This window comes from Bos mutus, chromosome 4 (assembly GCF_027580195.1).
Source record: "Bos mutus isolate GX-2022 chromosome 4, NWIPB_WYAK_1.1, whole genome shotgun sequence".
NCBI lineage: Eukaryota > Metazoa > Chordata > Mammalia > Artiodactyla > Bovidae > Bos > Bos mutus.
This window is the reverse complement of record NC_091620.1, coordinates 10,845,712-10,867,313: the sequence shown is the minus strand read 5'-3', so window position 1 is coordinate 10,867,313 and position 21,602 is coordinate 10,845,712. Positions and strand designations below refer to the sequence as shown.

Here is a 21,602-nt window from a genome sequence, read left to right as displayed (position 1 = left end):
TCTTATGCTACCAGGAGAAGCAATCTGGTGTACTTGAAGATTAACAGCGTGGGACTCAGGACATGTGTGTTCTGGAACCACCTTTGCCACTAATTAACTGGGTGACCTTGGTCGAGTCACTTGGTCTGTTCTTTCATTCAGCAGATATTTACTGGACTTCTGTGGTGTGCCAGGCATTAGGTATATAACGGAAAAAAAAAAAAAATGTTTCCTGCCATTATGAATCTTACTGACAAGAATCAAAGAAACCTACTAATATGTGTGTAATTTTACTTGGTGTGGCTAAGCTTTAATTTCTCATCTGGAAAATGAAGAGTAGATTACTGGTTCATTTTTTTTTTTTAAAGAATTTCTTCTTAAGACCCCAAATTTCTCGCCCCAACCTTTCCACACACAATATAATTACATGTTTTAGGTCCACTGATTGAGAAAACACAATACCAAAAGCTACTATGAATTCAATAACTGTTTACAATAAATTAACATTTTTGTCTTCATAATACACCTACATAATTAGAAAAATAGTAGCACATATTGTTTACTCAGCTTGTCAACATCATTTGCTGCATGTATGGACTTATTTACCTCTTGCAGTAACTCAGTGGCATCCCAGGGGTCCCAGGTACAGAGGTTAGGAAAGTACAGACTACGTTAACCTCATGAAATACGTGGTGCTTGAGTAGCAATGGCTCTTTTCTTATACAGCAGACATCACTATCAATGACAGCATTTAATTGCCCAAAGGAAGTTTAGCCTCAGCCTCAGAATCCTTCTCCACAGAGTATGCCAGATGGTCACTACCAACTGTTTAAAGTTGGCAAACAGATGAAAAATTATTATCATTCCCTGGGCTAAATGACTCCTAAGGCCTTGCCCAGCTTTTAAAAATCCATGAATTGTTTCTATTTAGTTCTGCTGTCTTGAGGGGCTTCCCATGTAGCGCTAGTGGTAAAGAACCCACCTGCCAATGCAGGAGACATAAGAGACCTGGATTCAGTCCCTGGGTTGGGAAGATCCCCTTGAGGAGGGCATGGCAACCCACTCCAGTATTCTTGCCTGGAGAATCCCATGGACAGAGGAGCCTGGCGAGCTACGGTCCATGGGGTTGCAAAGAGTTGGGCATGACTGAACTTAGCATGCACTGTTGTCTTGCAAACATCATCAAGAACTGAAACGTTTACTAAGAGTTTATTAGCTTTTATGCATTTAACTTACTAAGTACTGTGATTTACACTGAGATGTATTGATATGTGTGTGTGAAAGTTGCTCAGTCTGGTCTGACTCTTTGCGACCCCATGGACTATATAGCCCATGCGATTCTCCAGGCCAGAATACTGGAGTGAGTAACCTTTCCCTTTTCCAGGGGATCTTCCCAACCCAGGGATCGAACCCAGGTTTCCCACATTGCAGGAGGATTCTTTACCAGCTGAGCCACAAGGGAAGCCCAAGAATAATGGAGTGGGTAGCCTATCCTTTCTCCAGCAGATCTTCCCAACCCAGGAATTGAACCGGGATCTCTTGCATTGCTGGCGGATTCTTTACCAACTGAGACAGGGAAGGCCTAAGAGATGTATTGATAGTTATTTTTATTTATTAACATTACTAAGTCATTGCATATTTAATTTTAAAGATTGCCTTATTTTGTGGGGAGCCATATCACACAAATGACTTATATGAAAATACTCATGTTTTCTTTGGAATCTTTCTAAAATGGATAATTCTTGTCTTTTCAGTTATCAATGGTACAAGCTTCCAGGCCAATTCCTTTAAGACTGGTTCATCAGACCATGCTGAAGTGATCATTAGGAACTGTATGACTCTGACGGTGGGTGTTTGATTCTCTATAAATTCTGTCACATAAAAATTCAAATGATATTCATTGACAGCTGTTGGACATTTCAGCTAATTTGCTTTCCATGCCTAACTTTCTCTTCTAACTAAAAAATTGCCCACTGGGCTGTATTTTTCCCCAGGGGTGACGACTGCAGCCAGACACACTGGTAATTCATCCATAGGCATGCAAGTAACCCTTGATTTTCCTAAGGGATTTGCCAAAAACAATAGTTATTAGCTGAACCAATCACATTTTTTTTCCCTCAGAATTTAACCAGGAAGCGCAGAAAAAATTTCCCAGTCTGCAGGTCAACAAAAAGCAGCAGCCATTTGTGCTGCAGCTGAGTTACGTTAATGGTAGCACATGGACCTCTGCTGGGTTTCTTTGACCCACCTTGATTGCAGCCCCATTCTCCTTGGACTCTGGTCCTATCTTGGCTTCTATCCTTGGGTTTCCTTGAAATTCCATCCGTTTATTATTCCACATGTATCTTATCATTCTGTCCCTTTACTCAAGCTACTGAAGCTTATTAACATAAGGGTCTATTTGTTCCAAGCAGTGTGCCAAGAGTTCTCACATATGTTACTGTACCTGTCTGTACACTGCCTTGCTAAGCAAGCTCTTGGTTTTTAACTTCTGTCTGACTTCTGATTTTTGCTGTTTTTCTTTTACTTATCTGGCTGTAATTCACATGTTAGCCCATCGGTATATTTTATGTCTATGTGGCTTAGACCCTTCTGACTCCAGTGGAATGAAGGTCCTTGGTACTTCTGGCCCTAGGCTCTCTGGTGGGGGTGGGGGGCTCACCCTGGTCCTGCCCCTCTTTAGCACACGGTGAAATCTGCCCAGTTCCCCAGCTTGAGCCAAGAGGGGATGTAGCATGTGAGGGTAAAAGAAACTAATTACCTATTCCTACTTAATATATCCCCCTCCTAGTGAGATGACTTCCTTACAGTTCTGTGCTTTCATCTACATGTTTTCAAAACCATGTTAGAAGCCTCAGGAAATTATTAAAAAGTAATTTATCTTCAAGTTAGCCATCAGTGGTACACATACATTTTTTAAAAGAAAGGTCATGTTCTAAAATGAGCGCTTAGTAAGAATACCCAATTCACCTAAAATATTCCCCCAAATATTCATTTTCTTTCAACCATTCTTATCAATCCTTTTACTAAGTTCTCAGCATACACTTAAGAGCTTAACAGCAGCCTTTCCTGAATTCTTCAGCCCCTCAGTTCTCCACAGAAAACTGCTTCTCTAGAGATGATGTTTTCTTTGAAATGGAGGCCATATGAGGTAATCTCCTTCTATATATGTGTATATTTACACCATCCTGTCTTCCTCCCAAAGAATCTGGGAAACAGGGAAGGACACCTCCTCACACGTTCTGCTCCCATTCACTCTTGTCTCCAGGGAGAACCAACACTTTATCCCACTCCCCACCCCAACCTCTACTGGCTCAAGGGTTTCTCACAAGTCAGTCAGAAAAGAGGGTTCTCAGTGGACCTTGAGGGATTAGAGTTTTTATCAGTTTCTCAAAGGCTTCCATGAGAAAACAACGACAGCAGCACAAGGAAGGACAGCTGACAGAGCAGCCCTCGCAGCTCTTCCTCACAGCCACCCCATGAGCCCTGCCTTTTCCCCTCTGCTCACAACACTCATCCACCAGCAGCCAGCCTGAGAGCTGAAGAGTGGCTCTTTACCACAGAAACTGCTCTGCATCTGCTCTCAGCCTTCTCCCTTGACCTAAAAATGTGATGAGGCTTTCCCTATCTCGAGTATATCTAGGCTTGATCCTTCTGCTATTGTCTGGGCCTCACCCTACAGCCCAGCAGCCACTGTAAATTGTCTTTGTTGGATCAGAAAAGCCCCGTTGTTTGGCCTGGGGATGGAAGAACTAGAGAAATTGGTAGAGGCGGAGGCCTGGGGTAGGAAGTAAGGGATGCCACGCAGGGTCTGTCACAGGGGACCCAGCTGGGGGTGCTGAAGACTGAAGTGAGCAGAGATGAGAGGCCAGATGCATGGCTCTCTCTGGTCTCAATACCAACAGGAACCACAGCCAGGCACTCTCGATTACCTCAGCCTCCTCACAGACCCAGGCCTGACATGCTGGGATTCGTTCCACACTTTTGGCTGAGGGCAGAGAAACTGCCTCATTTACCGAGGCCATTCTGTTGTCAGCACCTTGTCACTAGTCTTCTATTCACCAGGATCTTCAGATTTCCTGGTTCCTGGATATGGCCTCACACCATTGATGACCCAGCTTATTTGATTCCTGAAACTTTTGTTGTCCTGGTCTCTGATTATGAAAGCCAAAGTTTAGTCAACACTGGGGTGGACCAGTATTCCCTAAACTCTGGGTTCTGGGTTTTAGAAAGAACCAGGAGCTAGCAGGTATCACTCAAAGGTCTTCAAATATGAGGAAGAATGGAGCAGATAATTAGGGGAAATAGATAAGAAGGGGAGATGCCAGCCAAAATGAGCATAATGTCCAAAGGACTCAAATTGAAGGCAGTGGAACGTACAGCCTGTAGAGAAGAAGGGGAAACAGCTTCATCTCATTCACACATCTTAACCACTGTGGGAGGTAGGAGAAGCATTAGAAGGCCCATTGCACAGATGAGGTTAAAGATTGATGACTTCCCTCAAAGTTCTGGGCTTTTTAAATAGGAAAACCAGTACTCAGACTGACTCTCAGGAGTGAAGCCAGAGCTACAAGTATCTCTTTAAATTAACCAACTACTCCAATCCTATGGGCATTTCTCCAATATCAAACTTGAATTAACTTGATGGATAAAGGCCTTTCAGTAAGGAGAAAATGTTTCTATTTTTGGGCCCTGGGAGAATTTACCCAGAAAATTCTTTTTTAAAGTCTGAAAATTCCTTGGCAGCATCTTTCTAACCTCCTCCTTAGTCCTACCATGCTATTTGCATACCACCCCGTCAGCATTTTCTCTGGTCCCTCACCATGGCCTCACCCTACCACATTTCCGAGACACGTGACAGGCTGCAGGCAGATGGGGAACCTGCCAGTCCCTCCTCATGCCCATGTACAGGTCATTTTTTTGTCTTGCTAAAGAATGACTAACCAGTAACCATCCTACCATGAAAATGACAAATGTTGATAACTACGTGTGTTCTTAAGAAAAGGTCTACTAAGGTACATTTTGAGGGCTTCTCCAGGGGGCTCAGTGGTAAAGAATCCCTCCTGCCAATGCAGGAGCCTCAGGGGACCTGGGTTCGATCCCTGGGTTGGGAAGATCCATTGGAGAAGGAAATGGCAACCCACTCCAGTACTCTTTTCTGGAAAATCCCATGGACAGAGGAGCCTGGTGGGCTACAGTCCATGGGGTCGCAGAGTAGGACATGACTGAGTGAGCATGTACATGGGTACATTGTACTCATCAGAACAGAAAATATGGCCAGGTACAGAACCACTCTATACCATCTGCCCCAGAGCAGAGCCTCAGGCCAGTCACAAGAGCCAATTAGAACTGCTAATGGCCTCACTGTCAGGGAATACTTATATGCATCTCATTCAAATCCTTTAAACTTCAGTTTGAATCTTTTCTTCAATGTAAGAAGTGTGAGTTTATTTAAAGCAGTCTTTTGATCTGAATTATTTAAATTGTACATTCTGCTGGTTTTGAATAATGAAAACAACCCAGCATGTTACATATGGATCAATTTATTGTCTGTTCCTCCTGTGTGCTGAGATCACTTTTCACTAGTGTCTTTTTAGTCCACATTTTTGCTGTTGTATTTCTTTTTATTAAATGATTTTAATCAAACAAAAATTTTTGCGCTGTGGTTTCATTGTGCTCCTTTGCTTTACTATTTGGGGAGATGAGTGCTAGCTAATATTCAACAAAAGTAGCAGAAAGAGTGGCCTGAAGTCCTACCTAAAGTATAATGCCCAAATCCCGTTGCTCCATCACTACGTAGAGTAGAACACTTGAAGCATTATTTTGAGAAAATGTATTTTTGTGGTTGTTTGGGGGGTGGGGAGCACACGGGGAAGGTAGGAGAGAGCAGTGGTAGCAAAGTTTGAACTGTCAGGGATTCAGAGATGTTGGTTTCAAAATGGAATTTATCCTCAAATCCCAAGATTATAGATTTCCTCCCAAACTACATTCCCTACATGGTTTAGAGAGCAGCTGAGAAAGAAACTGCTCTCCATATTTTGATTGACATTAAAAACACTGTGTAAATAGTTTGGAACTTGATCTCTTCGAGGGAATGACAATAATCAAACTGTAGCTTTGCCTGCAGCCTTTCTTTCACACTTACTCAGAACTGTTCCAGGAAGAGAAACTCACAGGGAATTCTGTTCTCATATATCACTTCTAGAAGGAGAGGGAAGCATTCTCACGAAAATTATCCTCAAACTTTTAAATACGAAGACAGAAGATTATTTAATGAATCTCAACACAAACCCACCTCTATTCATGGAATAAAATCAAATCGAGTCAGTCATTTGGAACTGGAAACCTTTAATATCCAGGTTTATTTTTGAAAAAAATGCTCAGATTTGCCTTTCTTGCCCCATACCACCTAGTCTTCACTTAAGTTCTAGACATCCACGTCTGGTTTTGCCAAACACATTAGAAGGATTTCACTATTCCAGCTCACAAGCCCATTTGCATAGTCTGATTAACAGATGAGATCCATGAATACCAAGTACTTTGTTCTCACTCATCTTTTTTTTTGACCATGTATTGCCACTAAAATTTCCCCACCCTTTACAATCATCTCTTTCTAAAAGGAGTTCCAGGCTACTACCAACTAGCTGCCTTGCACTACTGTTTAAGATGCCCCAATATGTCTGACTGTCTGGAAATGAAAGCCTGCTCCCTCCCTTCCCAGAACAAACTTGCAACCTACACCTTTTTCAAATTCTCCAGTGACACTCAGGCATGCTTTCAAACAGAAAATAGGATTTCTTAAGAAATAGTTTGGTCAGATGTGAAATGCGATTTTTAAAAACACACCCACTAGCACATGCATTCTCTCATTATTAGGTTTTATAGGAAACAGATCACGGGAGGCATCTTCTGTCTGGGCAAATAGCAGATCAGTTACATTAACCCAGCCCATGCTAAATGACAGTGCTCTTCCTCCCCCCACCCCCGATCTTATCTCCTTGCAGCTCTAGAAGTCAAGTCTTAAACACTGGTAGCAGAATAAAATGTAAATGTGTTTGGTTAAAAATGATCACTTTCGGCTTCTTATCCACCTAGAAAGTTATTGTTGCTTTTAAAGCAAAATCTCCGTAAATCTCTGATAATAAAAGATGCAGGAGAGACGGCTGGCATGAGCAAATAGGCACCGCACAACTCTTGACACTGGCCTATGGCAATCAGGTATAATCCCCAGGGCACTCCTGAACAAAAGGCTATCTTATCAAAGTTGCCAGTGGTCCCTGAATATAAGTTTCTCTATAATCTCTCCTCTCATCCTGACTCTAAGAACAAAACTTGAAATCTCATCCTGTTTGTCTTCCGGGAACATCTGCAGGGCAGCAAAGCCCAATCCCAAGCATTTGCGTGGTTTATTGACTTTTATAATCTTGCATCTCCAGCTACCTTGCCCAGGAATGCTGACTGAAACCCAGAGAAAGCCCCCATGCTCTCTGGAGGAGATTAAAAGAAAGCCCTCTGTGCCTTACCTCGTAGGCTGAAACTTCTTCCCGGGGACTAAGTTGGAAAGGAAGGACTGATTTCTTTAAGCAGGAGCACAGCAAGAGGGCAGGCAGGCAGGCAGCCTAATACACACTGCTCTATTCAATAAAACTCCAGACCGCCCTTCCTTAGCCCCTCCCAGAAGTCCATGCTAAGTGAACACATATCCCCTATGTTTACAGTCGGCATCGGTGGTATGCATTGTCCTGTAGTTTTTCTAATAGGCAGCCAATGACGACACCCCGGCCGAGGTGGATGCAGCCTGCCTGTGGAGATGCCTGTCATTCCCTAGGCATGCTCAGGAAATCACTCATCAGAAAAAACCAAGACCTAAAAAGCTCTGAAACTGTGTGCAGGCTGCCAAAACCAGCCTGCTACATGCCCTTTTTTGGTTATCCTTAGCAGGGCCTCTGGAAGTGAATCCATTGTCAGGAACAATCATAAGAAATGTTAATCTTGGAGAAAGAGGCTGTCTTGTAGAACACAAACGGAGCTTTAAAAAGAAAGCACGGTCCATGGAACTCAAACTTAACAGTCCATACGTTTATTGGGGTGGGGGCTGGGAAAGGCTTTTTAATTGAAAGAGTTGATAGCCTATTTCTTTTAAAAGTAGTTGTACATACAAAATGGAATTTAATTGTGTATGCAATTTTAAAGCCTGAAATGGCTAGGACCCAGGTCCAACGTACAGGCTAAATTTTAAACTGAAAGAGGCACAGCCTTCTAAAATATGTGCTATAAAAACAACTCATCAAAAAAAAAGCAGGTCTTTTTTTAGTAGAATAAGTATGCTGCCAGAAATTCATCCAGGCAGGGTCCTATAGACTTGGCTTATCCTCTTTGGTTTTCCACATCACCTTTCTCTCTCCTTCCCTCTCCCCTCTGTTTACTCCGATTTGGCGACAGAGAGATATTGCTGGAAACTGTGCACAACAGAGAGGGTGAGAAGGGACCTAGCACCTGCTTTGGAGTTGCTGCAGATGGACGCATATGCCCACAGAGAGACACTGCCATCCTGGCGTCTTCTTGAAAGTACTCCAAACTGCTCTACCTTGGTAGGATGCGTGCCGTGAGAGCATCAGGATTAGGAGATGCTGAACTGCAATTAACTAGATGCCGTCTCTGGGGTCGCACAGAGTCGGACACGACTGAAGTGACTTAGCAGCAGCAGCAGCCTGTGTCTATACATATCCTGTGGTCTTGTACTTCTCAATACAGAATTTATTCAGTCGATCAGTACTCAATTCAGTAACAAGAGATTGTGAGCCAGGTGCTGGGGCTAGGTGCTACATTTCTGCCTCATTCATTATTGCTCTGTGTTTGGAGACTGTTCCATTACTGACCAGAAGGAGTTAAAATATTTTCCCTGGCTAATTACAAGCCCAGAAGCATGGTCTTCAGAAATCTTAGGTATAACTTGTATAAGCCTTTTTCGTATTTAGGAAGATCCGAATTAGAAATGAGCTCTTCTTAGGAGAAAGTCCCTGCCCATTTTGCCTCCCTCAGAAGACTGGGAAAGTGACTGAGCCCCATCGGTGACTTCCTTCCTTCCTCAGTTTCGAAGCACTAAGTTACTCGAGGCATCTCTGTCAACCTACACTCACCTTTTTAGGGGAAAGGCTACTCTGACCCCTCTTTCCAACGGCTACTGCAGCACAGCCTAAAAAAAAAATCTACAGCAAAGGCTGCCAGGCGGAGGGAGAGGTGAGCTCCAGGCATCCCAAGTTGAAACCCAGAATGCACTTTCCCAGGGAAGCAGAATAAATAACGGCTTGTGGGAATAGGACAGTCACTGCTGCATTTCAAGTACGCTGTGGCTCAACCAGGCATTTGTGGAACACCACTGTTTATAAAAATTGTTCCTATGGGAAAATGCTCTCTGATCCCAATGAAATGATTTGGAAATAAACTTTGGGAACACAACCAGTTTGGGCTGCTGGGGACAGGTTGTAAAGATAGAATAACACTCCGCAGTCTGGTAAACTGCTGAGCTTGAACACTTGGTGGGGCAGGCATCCCTGAGCTCTGAAAACAACTCGGCTGGTGAAGTTTATGTGAAGATAGGACTTGTGTCCAGACAGGCTTGGTGCCTGTGATCTCCAGGCAGTATGACTGTAACTCAGTGAGGCCTGTTTCAATGTGCTGCTTTCCATGGCCACTGCTGATTATATCCTAAGCAGCATTCTCCCTGCTTGTTTGAGTAATACCCTTTGGTTGAGCAGGATCAGGGCATAATTTACCATCTATGAATAAAATAAGTACCAGCTTTCCAGAGGAAAGAAAAGTTGTGCTACAAATGGGGAAAGTATTATCAGCAGGAAACATGGAAAGGTCATGCATTTTGCATGGTTTTTAGGAGATAAATGGCTAAATATTTTTGGATTATGTCTTTAGAAAAGAGACATATGTTTCCCTAGATAAATTCTGAGTCCAGGGTTTTGTGGATGAGCAATCATTCAACCTATTTTGTGTATTTGAAAATAGACTTATTGTGCAGGAACTATGTATTTGGAAGAATAATTTAACAAATTTCATGTAATATACACCATGACATAGAAAAATTCTTTTTTCATTGTCCTTTTACTTTTAAAAAAGTAAACAGGAATAAAAAAGGAAAGGGAATAAAAAGAAAGAAAAGAAATATATGTTGCCAATCTCTGTTATGGGATAATAATATTCACTTTTTCCAGAAGTCATTTGTAAATGACACTAAAAATACAGGATTTACATAGGAAACTTCTGTGGAATATATTTCCCACTTGGATCATCCTAGATAAGGAACAGCTTGCCTAGCATAGGCTGTATCTACCTGATCAAACCATAACAACTCTAAAAAGACATTTGGAAACACCTGGATGATTCACTGTATTCTTTCATTTCCAACTGAGTATTTGCAAGCCTGCAGTGGTGAGCAGTTTTATTTTGCTAGTGTGTCAATTTGGGAAAAGTAAAAGCAAGCCATACTTTTCTCATTCAAAATGAAAATCAATTCATTGAGTTCCATGAAAAATATACATTCTTTCAACTTAAAATATCTACTTTATAGAATTGAACAGATATTTCAAACATTTTAAAAGGCAGTAAAACAACCTGTCTCCCACACACACATACCTTCTTTTACTCAAATGAAGTATGTCCAGAAACTCAAGTTTATAAACAATAAAATCAGATTGGTAGAATGTTAATATCAAAGTTGGGCAATAAAAATGGTTAAAAAAAAAAAAAAAAGAAGGAAAAAGAAACGAAAATTAGACTAAATGTACTTATGAACCTAGATGAAAAAAATAGAATATTGAATCTAACAGTGCAAAAAAAAGGGCCATTCAAATATGGGACTTACAAGCACCTCTCACGGGAGAGATTATGGGAGGAAGGTGGGAAGGGCAGGGTGGGAAGGGATGGGGACACAGCTTCTGGCACCAAGGACTTAACCATGTTGGACCCAAAAGTGGGCCTGAAAACCTGAAGCTTAGGCTTCACAGCTGGGTTGTAAATCAGACCTGACCCCAGCAAACATGCAAGGTCACGGACAGGGTGCCTGAGGTGGTGACAGTGAACAAAGTGTATAGGACGTGCCCAGTGGTAGCAATGGATAAAAGTATACCAAATGGACTTTGAAGGACCACAGGTTTTAAAAGTCGATTGGTATCACCCCATACTGCTAGGGTAGTGGGGTGCATTTGATTTTCAAATTGGGTACTTTTAACACTTTAGTGCCTGACTGCTGTTCTTCACTGACTTGACTCAGTCACTCGTAGCTTTATTGGTCTGAACCAACTCCTTGTTCCCAGGTTGAAGACCTGCCTATCGTTCCAGTAATCCTGTTTCATTTGAATGAAGGGAGTATGTCTTAAATGTAAAGCTTCTGGTTCTCAACACTGTACTCTGAGGTCCAAATGACTGTCTGTCAATGTATAACCTGATGTCTCAACCCAGTAAGAAGAGTCAGTTCTTTGGTATTCACCAATGTGGGAGGCTTCACCAGAACAGGCTTTTTCTTTGGGCTCTGCTGTTTGTTTGCAGAACACCCAAGAGCAAGCAAACATGTTCTCTTCATAGCAGTACCTTAGGGTTTTGCCATTGTAAATGGGTCTAATGTGATATATGACAAGATCAGAGAAATTGGATGTAAATTTACATTTTTGAATATGCTTGTTGTTTCACACGATACATTTAGAGTATGCAGCTCCTTTTGCAGTTTTTATTTTTACTATTTAAGTTTGGAAATGATGCCAAATTTTTGTTTTTCTTTAATCAATGTGTTCTCTTCAGTGATATATATTGCATTATATATTGATGTGTGTATCAGTATATACTGATATGTATTACACTTACACAATACAAACACATAAATAAGAGGGGGTGAAAACCGTAGCTTTTGCATTCTCTATAGCCTCTACAGAGAGATCCTAAACAGCAAAATCTTGGTGTTGTGATGTACAGAAATGGAGAAGAGTATTAAACCATATTTAAGAATATATATATATATATATATATATATATATATATATATAAAGGGCCAATTCTGTGATGGTCAAAATCTGAAAATCTGTTGATATATTATACACTATTAGCAGTTTAAAAGTCTATAAAAATAGAAAAAAGGAAAGTGAAAGCTCATCTCAATAGATAAAAAATAATGCTTGGTAGGACTGATTGGAAGGACTGATATTGAAGCTGAAACTACAATATTTTGACCATCTGATGCGAAGAACTGACTCACTGGAAAAGACCCTGATCTAGGAAAGATTGAAGGTGGGAGGAGAAGGGGATGACAGAAGATGAGATGGTTGGATGGCATCACCAACTCAATGGACATGAGTTTGAGCAAGCTCCAGGAGTTGACGATGGACAGGGAAGCCTGGCATGCTGCAGTCCATGGGGTCGCAAAGAGTCGGACATAACTGAGCTACTGAACTGAAACTGAAACTGAATGCTTGGTAAAATTAGTAATCACTTATAGGGAAAAAAGAAGGCTCTTGAAAAACTAGCACCAGAATCTTTGTAAACATAAGAGATATTTACCAGAAATATAGAGCAAACATCACAATTAATGATGAAATTTAAAAGTATTTGCATTATAATTAATGAAAAGACAAGAATGATTATTATCTCTTCTGCAATTAAAAAATGGATTGGAAGTCCTAGCCAAGACAAAGAAATAGAAAAAAGAAATAGGAGCTATTGAAATTAGAAAGAAAAACATGCTATTTGCTATGATATGATTTATTTATTTGCTATTTATGATATGATTATCTATGTAGAAAGACAATCATCAAATACATTAGAACTACTAAAAGAGGCTAGCAAGATTACTGCAATCAGGTTTTCAGTATTCAAAATTCAGAGTTTCTGTAACCAGCCATCTTTAATTTTAAAATATAGTGGAAAAATATGTTATTATTAGCAATAAAAGTGTGCATTACCTGGGAAATAAATGTAACAAAATATGTGCAAGAAAATTACAAAATGCTTATGTCCTGGATTTAAGGACATTAAAGTTCTGCTTGAATGGTGAAATATATCACTTTTATAAAATGGCAAACCTCAAAATTATAAACATGTACATTTTTCTCATATTAACCTATATATTTACTATTACAACTAAAATCCCTAAATGATCTACTTTATAGAATTTGACAAAATAATCCTAAAAGTAATATGGAAAAGTAAAGATCTAAAGAAAAGCACCAATATATTTATAGGACAATTCTAGTTAAAATAAGACAAATAGATTAATAGGATAAAGTAGAAAGCTTAGAAACAGTCCCAAGCATTTATGAAAACATTTAAAATAATAGTGAAGGCATTATAGATTAGGGAGAAAATGGTGTATTTTTCATGGTAAGGTCACAATCAATTATATGAAAATAATACAATTAGATTCAGAATTTCCACCCACAGCAAAAGAATATAGACTACATGAAAAACAAAACTTGAAAACGATTAGGAAAAATTATAGGAGAATATATTTAAGATAGAGGATGGCAGAATTCTTAAATCATAAAAAGCAGAACCTACAAATGAAAAGACTAAAAAAAAATTGAGGATATGGTTAAACTCAGCAGATTAAATGCATATCCCTCATTTATTTCTGCTCCTTTCCCAAATCTCATCAAAATGATAACAAAGAAATAAAAAATCATAAATAAATCCTACAGGGTGAAGAGTACTGGAAAAGAGTCAACACAGGTCGATATGAGCCAAATTCTGAAATATGGAAAGTGAACGGGATGGTTAGTAATTGACTTACCAGAGCTGAGAAACTGAACTCTGGCCCTGTGGAGCAGAAGGCCGATGGACAAGAAAGAAGCCAATTCTAGCCTCAGAACCAGGAAAAGCTCAGGATGTGGAAGCTTGGGAATCTCTGAGGTGAGAGATGGAGCAGAAAACAGGTTAGGCTGAAAATCCAAGTAAGGAACAGTTAGAAGTCTAGATACTCCTCTGCCCCGACCAACCCAGATACCCACTCCTCACCCAACCAGACAGACATGAAGTTTATTTTCTGAAGAGAAGTGCTGGCCTCAGAATGTCAGGCAAAGCAGAGGACAGAAAAGATGCCATGTGCTGAAAACAGACTTTGAAATGAAAGTCTGCTCAAGGAACATTGAGCCTGTACTCCACAGAAAGGAAACTGGGGGATCCCACTCCAGAGAACCTGGCGACCCATGGAAAAAGGATCTAAAGGCACAAAATTTGAGGGACCCTGGAAATGTTTATCTTATCACCCAAAACCCTTTTGCGAACTTCTGTGAATTGAAAGGAACTTTCAATCAACTCTTTAGCATCTCACTCTTAAATATGAACATCGAGTTAAAGAAAAGCTCTGGAAGAAAGATTAGAACAACAACAACAAAAAGAAACTCAGAGGAAAAAGGGGGAGGGTGAGAAATGGAAGAAAACTTCAAGAAAGCTATAATTACCATATAACTTCAAGAAAACAGTAATTACCACTCTCAGGAAGAGAAGAGAAGATATTGTAGCCACGAAACAAGAGAAATACTCTGTAAAAAGGTATTTGCAGGGAACAGGAAAGAACTATTGTAAATGAAAAATACTATGACAGAAATTCATAAAAGTTCAATTCAAGAAGTGGAGGATAAAGTTTAGAAAAATTTTCCAGAAAAGTAGAAGAAAAAGACAAGATGGGATAAAGAAAAGAAAAGAACATTAGAGAATCAACCAAAGAGCCAACATCTGAGTACTCCGGAAAATTGTGGGAAGGAAATTACAAAAGAAATAATAAATTAAAATTTCCTCAAACTAAAGGGCAGAAGTTTCCTGATTCAGAGGGCCCACTGGTCATCCAGTAAAATGAATGAAAACATATTGTATTCTGAAGTCATCAAGTTCTTGAAGTTATATATTTTAAAGGGAGAAAAAATAAGAGCTAAAACTAGAAACCAAGAAGCTTCAAAGACAAGGATCGGAAAACAGGGGATGCAAACCCACGACAGAGGTAAAAAGTGGTCCCATGATGATGGTGAAAGAAAATTCCAGGACAACAGCTGGTCCAGAAACCAATCAGTAGAGACTGGAGCAGAGGACTCCAGGCAAGATATTTTAAGAAAAAGGCAAGTAGATAGATTACTGATATGTTCTTGGGAAAAGTATTTATGATAGGTATGTAGAAAACAAGTAACTATATGATTGAGGTCATTATAATTTCAGGAAAAATTAAATATTTGTATGAGAAAGGAAAAGTGGCTATAGTACACTACACAGGTCAACTGTGAGAAAATTTTACAGCTGTAATTGTGTAAACATTACATGTTGAGTTCACCAAAACAGTGATGATGTAATTAGATTCAGAGGAGAATGAGCAAGAACATGTTAGTAGGATGATGCTAGATAAGAGAGCTAAATCTGCATTTTGTTTAGCAGGAAATTAGTAATAAATGCCTACTCTTGAACTTTTAATAGATAGTAGAATTAGTATATTGTTAGGAATATGAAAGCAATTACCAACTCCCCCTACAATAGTTCATTCATTCACAGAACAAATGTTTATTGAGTCTCACCCACATGCCAGGGCCTGTTCCAGGCATTCACTGTGAACAAATACATTTCGATGAAGGGAGACAGATAAACACATTAGCTAATACATAAATATATAATATGAGGCAGGGGAAGGTGCTGTACAGAAAAAATAAGAAAGTGCAGAGGAAGAGAGGAAATCAGAAAGTCCTCTTTGGAAAAGTTCTTCAATAGAGAAGTGGATTAAAAAAATAATGAAGGAGTAAGCAGTGAGACTACATGAAGGAAGGGCATTCCTGGCTGCAAGCAGAGCGGGTACATACTGAAGAATAACAGAGATTTCAGAGTAATTGGGAGAAGTGACCTCCAATGGCTCGGATCATCCAGAACCTTATGGCCACGGCAAGGACTTTGGGTTTTGTTCCAAGGCAGAGGGAAAGGCACTGGAAGATGTTGAGCAGAGAGAAAAGGGTCACTCTGGCAGAGTGCACACGCACTTGTGCAGAATAGGTGGCACGAATGCGAGGGAAGAAGCTGGAGGGAGCTGTTGCCTCCTCCTAGGCATGAGGTGCTCCTGGGACTAGGGCCGTTGTGCTCAGGGGACTGAGAAAGCACTGAATTTTGGACACATCTGGATGGTTTGAATGAGGGATGTGAGAAAAAGAGGAATCAAGGATATCTCCTTTCATGGTCCGGATAACTGAGTGGGAGTGTTATTTCATGAAACGGGGACCCCTGAGGGAGGTATAGATTTCAAGGAGGGGTGGGAATCACACGAGACATATGTTAAGCATATTAAGATGATAAGAGGTATCCAAGTAGAAGCACAGATAGGTCCTGGGATGAACAAATCTGGTGTTATGGGGGGAGGATGAGGCTGGAGATGCACCTTTGAGAGTTGTCCACTGATAGATAGTATTTTTAAACCAGGAATAAGTTACCTGGAAAAAAAAAATGATGTAGGCAGTGAAGAGAAGAGGTGTGGGAACTGACACCCCATTTAGAGCCCAGAAAAGGAGGCTGAGAAGGAATCATTGAGAGCCATTGCCTGGGGGGAGGATCAGTTACAGGAGTGGGTGAGGTAGATGATGACTGCCTTTTATTGAAAGCTGCATGTATTATTTGACTTCAAAAATAATGTGGTTTGTAATAGATTGGATTCTTACAGCCAAATATTCACTTCCTCTGTGACTGGGATTAAATGCTTATATCCTCTGCCTTGTATCGCCACAGTGCTCCTCCTAGGAGGTCTTGTCCTGGGTTTTGCTGTGAATCATGGGATGTGGCTGAAAGTGATGATGTGCCCATCCCAAGTGGAGGCTTTAAGAGGCATCACATTTTGCTTTTACTCTTGAGTGTCTGCCCTTAGCTCTGACAACAGGCGCCGTGGAATTGAATGGAGTCTCCCCATCCCCTGCAAAGATATATTCATCCAGAACCTGTCAATGTGATGTTGTTTGAAAATGGGGTCTTTGCAGATGTATTAATAATTAAGACTTTCAAGATGAAATCATACAGGATTATCTATGTTGTGCTTAGTTGCTAAGTTGTGTCGGACTCTTTTTGACCCCCTGGACTGTAGCCTGGATGGATTATCTAAGTAGGCCCTATATCCAATGGTAAGTGTCCTTATAAGAAAAGGATGGTCCAGTGGTTAAGAATCCACCATCAAATGCAGGAGACACGGGTTTGATCCCTGGTCTGAAACTAAGTTTCCCCACATGCCATGGGGGAACTAAGTCTGTGGGGCAACTAAGCCCATACATTTCAACTACTGAGTCCATGGACTCTGGAGCCTGAGCACCACAATTAGAGACAGGCCCTTGCACCACAGTGAAAGATCCCGCATGTTCCAGTGAAGTACCTGGGTGCTTCAAATAAGACCTGGCGCAGCCTAAGAAGTAAATAAATATTTGTAATGCTAAGGATGGCCAGCAACCACTAGGAGCTAGGAGGGAGGCATGGAACAGATTCTCTCTCAGAGTCTTCAGAAAAAGCCAACAATCCTGTCAACACCTTGATTTTGGACTCCTCACCTCCACAATGGTGGAAGAATAAATTTCTGTCATTTTAAGCCCCCCAGTTTGTGGTAACTTGTTATAGCAAAGCAGGAGTCCAATACAGCCCGGATCATGGCTGCTCTTCAGCTTGAGTTTCCGAAGAGGACACACAAAGAGCTCTGCTGGGCCAGTGAACACAGCCAGGGCCAGCAGAGCTGCTACTGACCAAGGAGTAAGAAATAAATGTTTGTCATAAGCCACTGAGATTTTGAAACATTTTTTAACCCAGAAAAGGCTAAGTAATATTTATTTCTATAAAGTAAAAATTAAGCTAAAGAAATTTAAACTAAAGAAAATTTAGTTACTTCAAGATTTCAAGATGTAAAAACTTCTGTGCAACAAAAGCGTCATATAAAAAAAAAAAGACAGCCAAGAGAAGATGTGCAAGGTATAAAACAAAAGATTAGAATCTAGAATATCAAAAAATGCCTGAAAATCAATTGTGGTAGGTATGGGAGGGAGAGAGAGAAAGACACAAAGACACACACAGAGAGAAAAACCCAGTGGAAAATGGGAATAGGATATTACAATCCACACAAAAAAATTCAAAGGCAAAAACCCATGAAATGATGCTCAAACTCATTCGTAACCAGACAATGCATGATCAAACATTGACACCAGTTCATAACCAGCAAATTGGTAAAGAAAAAGACATCTGATTTTGAAAAACTGAATATTGCTGGTAATGTGTATGTATTTTGTGTAAGAAAGTAAATTGGAACATTCACTTTGCAATGATTTGGCAACATCCAGTGAGTTCCATACATGCATTTCTTATCTAGCAATTCCATTTTTAGGTATATCTTCTTGGGAAACTCCCACATTCTTCAGCAAGGAGACATGTAAAAGGCAGCTCTTTGGAATATCATCTGTAATTGCATTATCATTGCAAAATTTCCAACAGCCATCAGTGAGGGAGAGGCTATATAAACTAAAGTATGGGATGGAATACTATATAGCAGCCAAAAGGGATGGATGATTGATCCTACTCCTACGAATTATATAAATACCTGTGATGGTAGAACCACACCAAGTTCAACATGCTACTGCCAAGTCACTTCAGTTGTGATCGATCCTGTGTGACTCCATGGACTGTAGCCTGCCAGGCTCCTCTGTCTATGGGATTCTCCAGGCAAGAATGCCAAAGGGATCTCCATGGGATTTTTCCAAGCAAGGGACTGAACCTACATCTCCTATGTCTCCTGCATTGGTAGGCAGACTCTTTACCACCAGACCACCTGGGAAGCCCCAAAATTCAACATAGTGGTTTCCCGTGAGAGGGAGAGAGAGTGGTACTGGCCACGAAATCAAGGAACTTCAAATTTTTCTGCAGTGTATAAAAGGAGATCTCAGGCAATGATGACAAAATTATGACATTTGTTAATTCTGCAGAGCATGTGCACAGGTTTTATTCTATCCTTAAACTTTTTTTTTTTTTAAGAAACTGCTATACAGATGAGAACTCTCTCTCCAGGGCACTAGTATGTGGTCACCTATAGGACACTGGGAAAACCGTTGCCCTTCTTTGTCCTCAGACCAGTGGTGTTCCTCACTCAGGGCCAGCCTGACTAGCAGGAGAGGGGATCTGCCCTGAATGGGAAGTCCTCAACTTAGTCACACATTTGTAGTAAAGCTCTGACACCATGGAAACAGTAGTTACCCTTAAGGGCTAACACCTTAAGCCGTAGCCTATGTTTTATGAATAAGGTATGGTTGAAGGAAAAGCCTGCACTTATGGGGCAAAGAAGAAAGAAGGAGGGGCTGGTCTCCCAAGGCACCAGGTAGAAGAAGAAGGACATGGTTGCATGGGATAAGGGTGAGGACTTGACAAAATAGAAAGGGAGTGAGATCCAGTGAGAAGATCCAGTGTGGAGGGAAGAAGGGCCATCTGAGACAAGTTATTGTTCTCCACTTCCCCCCAACAGGACTAAACAATTCCCTCAGTGTCCAACAAGAAATCTCTGTCTCCCTATTTCTTATGGCTCCATGGTTTCCACTCTTCCCTCACTCTTTCTGTTGGATTTGCTTTCCCCCTCAGAGAAAGCAAAAAGGTTTCATTCACAAGAAATTCCTCTTGTCACTCAGAGCTGCAAACTGGATTCTTCTCAGATAGTTTTGTTTATTCATTCATTCATTTAACCAACCTCTGAACATCTATTACCTGAAAGGCTTAGTGTTAGGCTATGTGCCTTTTGTAATCTTGTAAAAACACTGCACCTGCCTTTAGAGAATCACTGTTCTAATGGGGAAGCTCAGACACGTGCACGAGCTGGACTCCCAGATGGCAAATGCTAACAGAGACCTCCTTACTCTGCCCGTGTTAACCCAGCTGTAGGTGTTCCCTCTCCCTGTCCCAGGCTTAGGGAAGGCTGGCTAAAATCCAACCAACACCATGTGGTGAGACCTAGTGTCCACTTTTTTACCAGAAAATATATCTTCTGTCATTTCAGGGGGAAAAAAAAGTCAGTCTCATAATTGGCTTTGCATGGCAAGCATACTTGTGAAGGGTGCAAATAAGAAAATATTTAAAATATTTGATCTATTTTGGGTGAGGTTTTGTAGCTTTGGCCTGGCAGAATGTCATCTAAGAGGCAGTGATTTCTCTTGGGGGGAAGACTATTTTTAAGATTCAACAAAAGAGAAAACATATTTTCAAAGATAGTGGAGTCTGGAAATACATGGGGAAGGATGGCTGTCTGGAACAAGCAATCTAGCTATGTACTTAGATACATCTAACCACTGATCAAGCTATGCTGGGGTTGATCACATGATATCAGTGAGAGAGCGCGTGTGAGACCTGAGATGTCTTTGCTGTCCAGCATCACCTCACCTCATGCGCCCTCATGCATGCCTCTTTCTGCACTGGTCATTGCCCTCTATCCAAAACATGTTTGAGGCTTGGGGGAAAATCACCTTGCATCTTGTTTCTTTGAGCTTCACTCCTCTCTTTCAATGTCAAATTTCTCCAAACGATGCATTTATGATGCAGTCTCCCCCCGCCCCAACCCCCACTTCTTCCGTGACCTCCTTTCTTCTTGGCCCTGGACATTTTACCTTCTGTCCCCTCTTCCCCCGCTTCTGAGCAGTCCTGTCTGTGGCCCCTGAAAAGCTGACCCCTGTGCAGTCCTCCCCCAGCCCCCAGACTCTCTTGGCTCTGTCTTTGGGGGCTCCTGCCACTGGTGTCCTGACTGTTGTCTTACCTCTCTGATTTTCCCATTTGTTCTTTCTTTTCCCACAATTTGGACATCCCCCCTATGCCCAGGTCTGAGCTCTCTCAGAGAATAATAATATCTGTTTCACAGGGCAGATGTAAGAATTAAATGAGATAAATGGTTATGAAGTTGCTTTGTGAACTAAACGCTCATTTATTTATTCATAGGACAAACATTTATGAAGTACTTTCCCCATACTAAAACTTTTCTTGGTCCTATATAAGGCCCTGTATGGCCCCTTCCCATAAAGGGGCTTGCCTTTTAAATAAATGTATTTTTAAATAAAAATATATATTTAGCCCTGAACTTTAGGTTTTATCATGAATTTCCTTGCTCAGAAATCTTCACTATCATCTTACCAACAAAACAATAAAGTCAAAACTTGACTTGGCATTTTACAGTGATTTTCATAATCACCCTCTTTCTTGCTCCTCTGATGATTCTGATACAAATCACTCGCCCTCCCATTCTGATGATGCACCTTCTGCCTCAGGGACTTCAGTCACCTGGCTCCTCCTCCTTCATACTTCCTGAGCCCCAGATCCACCTGAAAACCATCACTAAAATCTCAGCCTTCAGTTAACAGCCCTCCTTAAATGAATTACAAACCTGATGTCAAACTGATTCATTTTCTATTTATCCATTACTGACTTGATTATTTCATTTGGATTTTTACATCCTAGATTAATTAACTAACGATGGCTTAACCAGTTATTTCATTAATGGTTAATTAATTGATAATGAAAGCTATAAAGAAAGCCGAGCATCAAAGAACTGATGTTTTTGAACTGTGGTGTTGGAGAGGACTTTTGAGAGTCCCTTGGACTGCAAGGAGATC

General features: G+C 40.8%; 1 protein-coding gene across 6 annotated transcripts in view; it reads right to left on the bottom strand.

Annotated features, from left to right (window-relative positions):
- Positions 1-21,602, bottom strand: part of CALD1 (caldesmon 1) — a 231,591-nt gene that overhangs the window by 197,465 nt on the left and 12,524 nt on the right. For 2 of the 6 annotated variants that reach the window (XM_070369037.1, XM_070369034.1), the window contains exon 1: positions 7,503-7,795. The exons of 1 other annotated variant lie outside the window; for it this stretch is intronic. The gene's annotated coding sequence lies outside the window, so the exon portion shown is untranslated. Of the gene's footprint in view, positions 1-7,502; positions 7,796-13,768; positions 13,883-21,602 lie in introns of those variants that run through there. 3 more of the 6 variants (XM_070369035.1, XM_070369039.1, XM_070369040.1) reach the window with 3 other exon arrangements.